Genomic DNA, 9,015 nt, shown 5'->3' with positions numbered 1-9,015 from the left:
CACCCAAACTGAGTCCACTGGCTTGAGACTAAATCAACTTCATGTGAATTTGGGGTCTGAGAGGCATTACCACATTTCCCCTCTCTCCGTGAAGTGTTGACTGTCCAAGCTCCTGGCTGACCAATTTGAGAGTCACATGGGGCTCAGGGCCCACTGGGACTCAGCCTGGAGTGGGCAATCAGATCTCACAGACTTAGGAGTGCCAGTCCCCTGCCTCATTCAGAGGCTGAGCTGAGTCCCAGGGTGTGTGTGTGGGGTAGGGGGGCTGGGGGTGCAGGCAGTACACACTGATTCCTGAGAGTAGCAAGCTTGAACTGTTGGTGAGACTTTGACATCCAGCAACAAAGGGGTGTCCACATGGGGGTGGGGGAGAGAAACCTTTGACTCTCGGTAGCAGAGCAGAAGTGGAAGGAAGATGGGGTGGGATGGGGTCAGTTTTGTCCTCTGTTTCTGTGTGGCCTGCTAATCCTAGAAAGTTACATGAGAAAGAAGTCTTGGGGCTCTGACTGCAAGGGAAGGTCTGCTCAATTTCAGCTGTGATGAGCTTCACCCCCATGCAGGCTTCTCTGTCTGATGTCTGGCGGGGCGGGGGGGTTGGCTCCTATGAGACCCAGTGTGGGGTGATGTGGGGAGATCCTTGGCTCATAGCGTGCAAGTATTCAATGTTTTAAACCTTATCATATTCATCCAATACTTTTGAATAAACCTTACACTGTAATTGTTTCAAGGATGCACCATTTTTTTTTTTCCCCAAAGCGGATGCTAATTAATCAACAGTATGCTGATGAAGCATCTGCAGGAGAAGTACTGGGCTGAACGCTGTAGGAGATTAAAGATTTACAGCGTAAACCTAGTCCTTGCACTCAAGGAATTTACAGCCTAGCTGCAGAGATTGGACATGTCAATGAAACAGTTAGAAAACAACAGTTTAAAAAAGTGCTCAGCTAAGTGTTATTTACCTGTACCTCCTTCCCACCCTTCCCACTGCATCTCCCCCAGAGGGAGGCTCTCCCCATTCAGGGTGGTGGAACCTTGGAGACACAAGGCAGGTGATATGCATCTTCCCTCCGTGCCACACCCCCTTCTTACGTTATGGGACTTAGTCCCCATCTTCTCACTGGGCTCAGTGCTGAGGATAGGGGTTTGTGTGGAGATAATTCCAGAAAATGGACCAGGCCAAGGGGATCCTGCTCAGAGGTGAAAATAGGTTTAATTATTCGCTCATCTTCTGTTAAAATTGGATGAGTTTGGCTGGTTGAATGGTCAGAGGGAGGATAAGAGGCCATTAGGAGACCCAGGTGTGGACTTCTTGGGCGCTCCTCTGGTTGTTTCGTCATGTTCTCTCACTGTGCTTTTTATTCTTTTTTTTTTAAATTTAGGTATAGGCTTCATGATGTTTACATTTTAAAATATTTCTTTATTTATTTGACTGCATTGGGTCTTCGTTGTAGCATTTCTCATTGTGGCACGTGGGTTCCAGAGTGCAGGGGCTCAACTGACCTGCGGCAAGTGGGATCTCAGTTCCCTGACCAGGGACCAAACTCGTGTCCCCTGCATTGCAAGGCAAATTCTTAACTACTGGAAGTCCCCTGTAACCATATTCTTAAACACATCCCTCCCCAACTCACATTAATATTTGTGGTGGAATCACTGTATTTTGGCTGCGCCCTGTGGCTTGTGGAATCTTAGTTCTATACCAGGGATTGAACCCAGGAACCCAGCAGCGAGTGCTGAGTCTTAACCACTGGATGGCCAGGGAATTCCCCTGGATGGGATCATTCACATACAACCCTGTGAACCAGACGAATCCGAGAGAGTGACGAAAGCATTACTGGGACCAGCTTTTGTTATTGGCTCAGCCTTTCTCAACAGGAGTTCCTAGAGAGAATGAAAGTCTATAGAACATTATTATATTCTCTGGTCTCCCAAGGATGGCACATAGCTAGTAGCATTCTGGAAGTATAAAAGATAGAAGATAATTCATTGCATATAATAGATGCCTTAGGGCTTAGTTCTCGCATGGAATCCAGATCGAGAAGGGCTGTTCCAGGCCCATGTTCCAGTGACTCAAGCAACACCTGAGCTCCCTCCTTTTCTTGGCCTGCCTCAGATGCCATAATGGCTCCCAGAGTCATGAGTTTTGATGGTGTGGACGAAGTATAACTGGAGTTTGAAGGAGAGACAGGCGGGTGGTAGTATGCTGAGTCATAACATTTTTAGATATGCTTTCTGGTGTGTGCTTCCCAGGTGGCTCAAATGGTAAAGAACCTGCCTACCACTGTAGGAGACATAAGAGACGTGGGTTCAATCCCTGAGTTGAGAGGAACCCCTGGAGGAGGGCACAGCAACCCACTCCAGTACTCTTGCCTGGAGAATCCCATGGAGAGAGGAGCCTGGCAGGCTACAGTCCATGGCGTCTCAAAGAGTTGGACACGACTGAAGCCTTAGCATGAGTGCAAGTTCCAGTATTGACCTAGGGTAGGCGGTGAGCTGGAGGAGGACACAGATCCTCCTACTTTGCTCTCTCCCTCCTTCCATATGGGGAGCTCCTGCAAGACACAGTGGCTCTTTGCTCTCGCCCTCCTTCCATATGGGGAGCTCCTGCAAGGCGCAGTCGCTCTGAATGGCCGTGCATTTCAGTGATGATTTCCCTCTACAGTGTGGAATTAGAAACCTCTATTTAAAAACACACTTTATATCTGGTCGACAGTGATTTAAGTGGCACAAATGAAGAGAGTTTGCCTCCCACATCTGATGCATTAATCCAGACCTCTTATGATTTGGCAAGAGAAGTCAAGGTGTTGAGTAAATCTGGAATTCTTCAGGATGGAGGAGTATATAGAGAGGATAAGAATGCCCCGAGCCCATCAAGGCACAGGCAGAAACCTGTTGGGACAAAAGAGCACAGCAGTCGACTGGACTGCTGGGGGCAGTGATGGGGTGGGAGGAGGCTCAGGAAATACTGAAATGTTAGAGTTTAAATCTTTGGGAAGGCATTTTCTCTGAGTCGGGCTTGGCCTGGACATTGCCTGACTTCTGTGTTTTGGTGGTTGGAGGTTACATTCCTCCACAATTCTAGTTTCTCCCTTGCCTGGACCAGGCAGAACCTAATTTTCTTGGACCCCTGCAGGGTGTCAGAATTACTCTGTCTCTGCTTCTTTGCCACTACTATACAATCCTCCTTGAAACCCTTTGGTGAGGGACCCTTTTCTTCCCTGCTGGATCCAGGAAGGGTGAGAGGGAGCATTAAAACTTGCTGTGCTGCAACCATCTCTCGTGGGACTGTGTCATTGTTTAAGGACCCATTGACTTAGGGTTTCTAGTGTCACCTATGGAACTACAAAATTTATTCTTATTCTAGGATAGGTCTCTCTGATGTATGTTCTTATATACTTCTCTTTTGAAATGTTTATCATGCTATTCATTGTTTTTTTTTTTTTTTTGATTGTTTCATGTTTGTTTTCCCCAATAGACTGTGAGCGCCATGCTGTCTGGAATGGAGCCTGTCTTGCCCACTGCAATATCCTTATTACCAAGTACAGCAAAATCATCCTGGGCATTTCAAAGAGGGAATTTCAAAGAGGGAATTTGAAACAGGGGACTGATTACACAGGAAGTACACAGAGATGAGAAGCTGAATGCTACTACCATGAGGGCTTGAAGGACATAGGGGAGGGATGGTGTCACCAGAATCAGAGGCTGAGGCTGTCCCATGGTTGGGACTGGCAAGAACCCTGGAGGGAAGGGCTGGCTGATGGGGAACTGGAACTACTATGAGGAAATGGTGCTCAAAACAGAGAGAGATGATCAGCAAAAAGAATCTGGCTTCTCCTTACTTCTCAATCTCCACTTTCTTGGTAGTGCCTCCCATTGGCCATTCTTACTGCAAGATAGTTGGCAAAGATAAGCAGGAAACAGTTTTTAAGAGAATGATGAGAAAGAAGCTTGAGAGCAAACAGGCAATGACTGATGCAGCATGAACTAATGAATATTTGTAGCTTACATGAATGAATATGCAAATAGATATGCATTAAGCACTGGCTGAACAATAATTTAAAGTTGTCACAACTCTCCCATTCAGAGCCTGTCGAAACAATTTCACCCGTCAGTTTTCTGCTACTAGTTGCCACAGATATCTTCTTGAGACGTAGGTTTGGACAATGCAAATTAAGAGTGCTTGAAGTTCAGAGGAGAGATAAGAGCCCCGAGGCTGGCAGCTTTGCCTGAAACACTTGAATTAAAAATTTTTTCTTCTGCTGGGAGAACCCAAAATACTAGTAAAGATGTAGGTCATTTAACAGTAGCTAGTTTGAAATCCATCCTTGAGTTTTCTTAAGCCTCATATCTAACAGCTGCGGGGATAATGTGCCTCAAAATGACACAAGGCACCATTTTCGAAGCAAAGACCTAGCCTGTCCCTTAGGTAGGCCCTTGGTTAGGGTTTCAGGTCACTGGAGCTTTTTTAAAATACAGAGAAGACTGCAGTTCCATAGTCTGTCCACCAGAGGGCCGCAGGGCCTCCCCTTGCAGAGTCCAGACTGGGCTGAGACTTGGTAGCCCATCCGCAAGCCTTGGCTGCCTGTGGAATCTGCTCTACGGTACCTCCTGTGTTGAGGTAGATCTGGGGGTGCAGAGGCTGCCCTGATTCCAGAGCGAGGAATTTCCTGTTCAGTTCTCTTATTTGCCCCTTTCACTGGTTCATGTTACATTTAATAACAGTTGATTTAAAAAATTTACAAGTGGGGAAATCAAAATAGGCCTCTGTGTGTGTGTGTATGTGTGAGCACGTGTGCACAGACACGTGTTCATTTTGAAGGTGGGGTATCAGGAAATGGGGATAATTCTGGTCACCAATTCATATGAATATCTTAAGTATTATTTAATGTAGAAATTCAGAGCTGGAAAAAGACCTTGGAAATAATTTAGTACTCCTTCATTTATAGCTAAGGAAATCAATGCAACGTTTGCTACTTGCAAGACACCTAGAAGGTTCGGAAACTTTAGGAATGAGGTTAATTAGTAGAGTTATTAAGGCGGTTGTGGTAAGATTTTATTTCAACATTCCACCCTTGCACTCCCTTTCTTAGGCTCAGCCTGAGTCTTGATGGCAGAACCAAAGCACAAAAAAGTATTTTCCAGTTTTCTATTGAAAATGCTTGGCTGTCTGGTTTTAATCCTATCCTTTGTTGTTGAAGTTTTCCAGACTGTTGAACCAGAAGGAAGAAAGATCTGACATGGTAGGAAAATTATCCAGGAAGATGGTTGAGTAAGCAGAAACCTAATCAAACTCTTAATCACAGATTCTATCAAAATCAATCAGAAATTTTACTAAAGAATTTTCAGCAGTAGAGCAGAGATCAATCACTAAGATAACTTAAGGGAGAATGTATTAAACAGGGAAAATTAATGTGGGCTCCCTGAAAAAAATTTTATCACTCCGAAAAGACCAAAGAGTGTACATAAAACTTTATTTTAATTAATCCTGAAAAAGAGCAACCGTGGGGAACCACACAGAGAATTCAGAAACTGGTTGGAGCCTCTTTTCAAAGAAATGAAATGGACTGTACTTCCTCTCAAGTGAGTGAAGGTCAGAATGAAAAAGAATGAAAGTAACAATCATTGTGAAAGACAGACTAAAAATATTGTTTCAGCTGCACACAGCAGAAATGGTACTTAAATAAGAAGACAACCTGAGCAATATATCCAGAATTTTAAGAAACTGAGAAATGAAACATTTCAAGAAGGCAGATCTGAGGAAAAGAGTTCAGTATTGCAATTTCTGAATAGGTCTCCTGAATAAGCAATCAAAATCAAAGGCGAGAAACCAATAATTAAAGAAGCAATAACACATTTTCCCAGAACCAATAAGAGATTAGATTTGAAACAGAGAGGAGTCATATGGGCTAATAGAACATGTATGAACAGTTGAAGAGCGACTTCTGTTTATAGCACAGTTCTGTGCAATGACCATATGGTTTTTATTCCTCATTTTGTTAATTACTGTCATACATCTTTCCTTTTGATCTTCCCAATAGCTATATGAGGTGGACAGATATTATTAAGCTCTCACTTTACTGATAGAAAATAACCTCTGAGAGGCTAAATAACTTTCTAGGGATAAACTAGTTCTATCCCTAGTAAGTTAGAACTAGTGAGTGAAGAGTCCAAGGTTAAGTCCAGGTCTTGCTCTCCAAAGTGGGAGGGTCTTACACATTTTTTAAAAAATAAATGCTTTATTATTATTATTTTGTAACATAGAGAAAGCTTGGTGGCAGATCTGTAGCCACTTGATGTTTTTATAACTAAGAATTATAGTTCAGGCTCTCTTTGCTATAGAATGTAAAGGTGCGCTAACACACATATATGTAATTGCTATGAAAATTAAGCTTAGTCACTAAAAGAAGATTCGCCATCTGAACTTTCTTCTGTGTTTTTTTCACCTTCACCATCAGGCACTGGAGCATCTGGCCTCTCAACAAAATCTGGGTCTAGTCCTTCCGATATCATTTTGTTTCTTATTGCCATCACTGGAACACCCACTTGAAGCATTTTGAGATATCTGGCATATCTTGGACCCTTGGCTACAGTTAAGGTATTTTCTGGTGTTACTTTCCTTTCCTGTGGTCCAGAGTCCTGTAAACTGTTCTGCTGTGATTGTTCTCAAGTGGCTTCAGAATGTGTTCCATTTGTGATCCAAGTGACATTTACAGGAGATTCCAATGTGACATCATCTAGGCCTGGGATAGATGATAACTTTGCATCTAAAATATTGAGAGTTGTTTCAATCTGCTGGATACGAGGAGAAAGGTCTGCTAGTTTTTCCTCACAAACTGGGAAAGCGGTTGAGGAACTGTCACTCTGTCCTGTGACTTGAAGAGCGGAAATCCATTTCAGCTAGCAGAAGAGTGTGGATCGCAAGCTGGCTTAGAAATGCCACCGTTCTGTTCTGTTGAGTAGCTGGCACCTTAGCCAGGTCTATGCCTGAGCCCATGAGAGGAAGCCCATCCTCATCCATCTCCTCAGCAGGCGGGGACCCAGGGCTCACCCCCAAACTCCTCCCCATCCCGGCCCGCCCAACCTGGTAATAGCGTCCCAACGCCCCTCCTAGTCCCCTCTTACACACATTTTAAACAATACGGAAAATACATGTTTGATAACAAGCAGAAAGAGAAGGTACTTTTATTTTATATTTTTTTAAAATTTAAATTTATTTATTTTAATTGGAGGCTAATTACTTTACAATGTTGTATTGGTTTTGCCATACATCAATATGAATCTGCCACGGGTGTACACGTGTTCCCCATCCTGAACCCCGCTCCCACCTCCCTCCCCGTACCATCCCTCTGAAAATTAGAAAGATTATTGTCTTTTCTAGTAACAAAAAAAAAGAGCTTGGTGGATGTGGAACTCTAACATCAAGAATGAGAGAGAGACAGAGACAGTTCATTCTTTTTTGTGTGTGTGTGCTCTTTATTTTTTATTTTATTTTATTTTTTACTTTACAATACTGTATTGGTTTTGCCATACATTGACATGAATCTATCACGGGTGTACATGAGTTCCCAATCATGAACCCCCCTCCCATCACCCTCCCCATATCATCTCTCTGGGTTATCCCAGTGCACCAGCCCCAAGCATCCTGTATCCTGTATCGAACCTAGGACTCTGTGGGAGAGGGAGAGGGTGGGATGATTTGGGAGAATGGCATTGAAACACGTCTACTATCATGTAAGAAACGAATCGACAGTTCATTCTTGACCTTGCCAAACTGCCCTTCATGTGGGATGCAACAGACTCATAAGCTCTGTAAGGTCTTAGAAATCCAACCAGTCACCTTATTCCAACTAGCCTGGGGACTGCTTCTAACGTCAAGTCTGCCTTAAACACAGAGACCTAAAATAGTTGCAAGTGATGCACCTGTTGTACATTGACACATCATCATTGCCTGAAACTAAAAACCTGCTTAAAAAAATAAAGTCTGTTAATTACTCCCATCTCACCCCAACAGCAGTAGACTTCTGTATGTTGTGTAGGTGTGTTTGTGTCGTGGAGACAAGCAGCAGTGTCTGGAGTGTGACTCTGACAGTGGGATCCTGTCTCTCTTAGTTGCCTGGCAGTGAGCCAGCGCTCAGACTCAATGTCCCCCTGGGGACTTGAAGTTTCCAGGGTCTGGAAACAGGCATCAGAGAATCCCCCGAGACAGTGGGCGCCTACGATGAGAACTGCTTGGTGTGCATGTGAAAGTCTCTCAGTCATGTCCGACTCTTTTCAACCCCATGGACTGTGGCCCGCCAGGCTCCTCTGTCCATGGAATTCCCCAGGCAAGAATATTGGAGTGGGTAGCCATTCCCTTCGATCTTCCCCACCCAGGGATGAAACCCCGGGTCTCCTGCATTATAGGCAGATTCTTTACCATCTGAGCCACCAGGGAGGGAAGGCCGTGGTGTGCATAAAGAATATGTTTGGTGTGCATAAATAAAATGTTTAATCCCTCATGTGAGGACGCTTTTATACTCATCTCATAAAACAGAGGGATACGAGGGGTGGGTCAAGCCCTCTGGGGCTCTTCTCAACACATGTCTTTCACTGGGCCCCAGCACATCTCTCTAGAGGACACGGGAGGGACCCTGGGCCCTGCTGACCCTGCTCCTGTGAGTCCCACTCACACCAAGGGACACCAGTTGGTGTGTAAACTGAGCCCTTCACAGAATAGTTGTGCTGTCTTAGTTCAGATCCTGAACAAATAAATGATTTCTCTAGCTGAGAGGACAAACTCTGTCCTGTGGCTTGAAGAGCGGAAGTCCGTTTCAGCTAGCAGGAGAGACTTTTCCGTTTCATCTCATTACACATGTGTTACCCCACTATCGGAATGAACGGAGCCCTGGAGTTAAGTCTAAAGCAGAACAAGGACATTCTGAAGACCCTGTATAACAAGTGAAATGAAATATTAAGTGAAGTTAGTCAGACAGAGACAAATATATGATATCACTTATATGTGGAATCTAAAAAATGATG

The 9,015-nt window shown here is 44.3% G+C and overlaps 1 pseudogene; it reads right to left on the bottom strand.

Moving 5' to 3' along the window:
- Positions 1-6,373: 6,373 nt before the first annotated feature.
- On the bottom strand, positions 6,374-7,032 carry LOC120853452 (annotated as a pseudogene).
- Positions 7,033-9,015: the final 1,983 nt, after the last annotated feature.

This window comes from Oryx dammah, unplaced genomic scaffold, assembly GCF_014754425.2.
Source record: "Oryx dammah isolate SB20612 unplaced genomic scaffold, SCBI_Odam_1.1 HiC_scaffold_26, whole genome shotgun sequence".
Classification (NCBI taxonomy): Eukaryota; Metazoa; Chordata; class Mammalia; order Artiodactyla; family Bovidae; genus Oryx; species Oryx dammah.
This window is presented reverse-complemented; position numbering and strand designations above follow the sequence as displayed.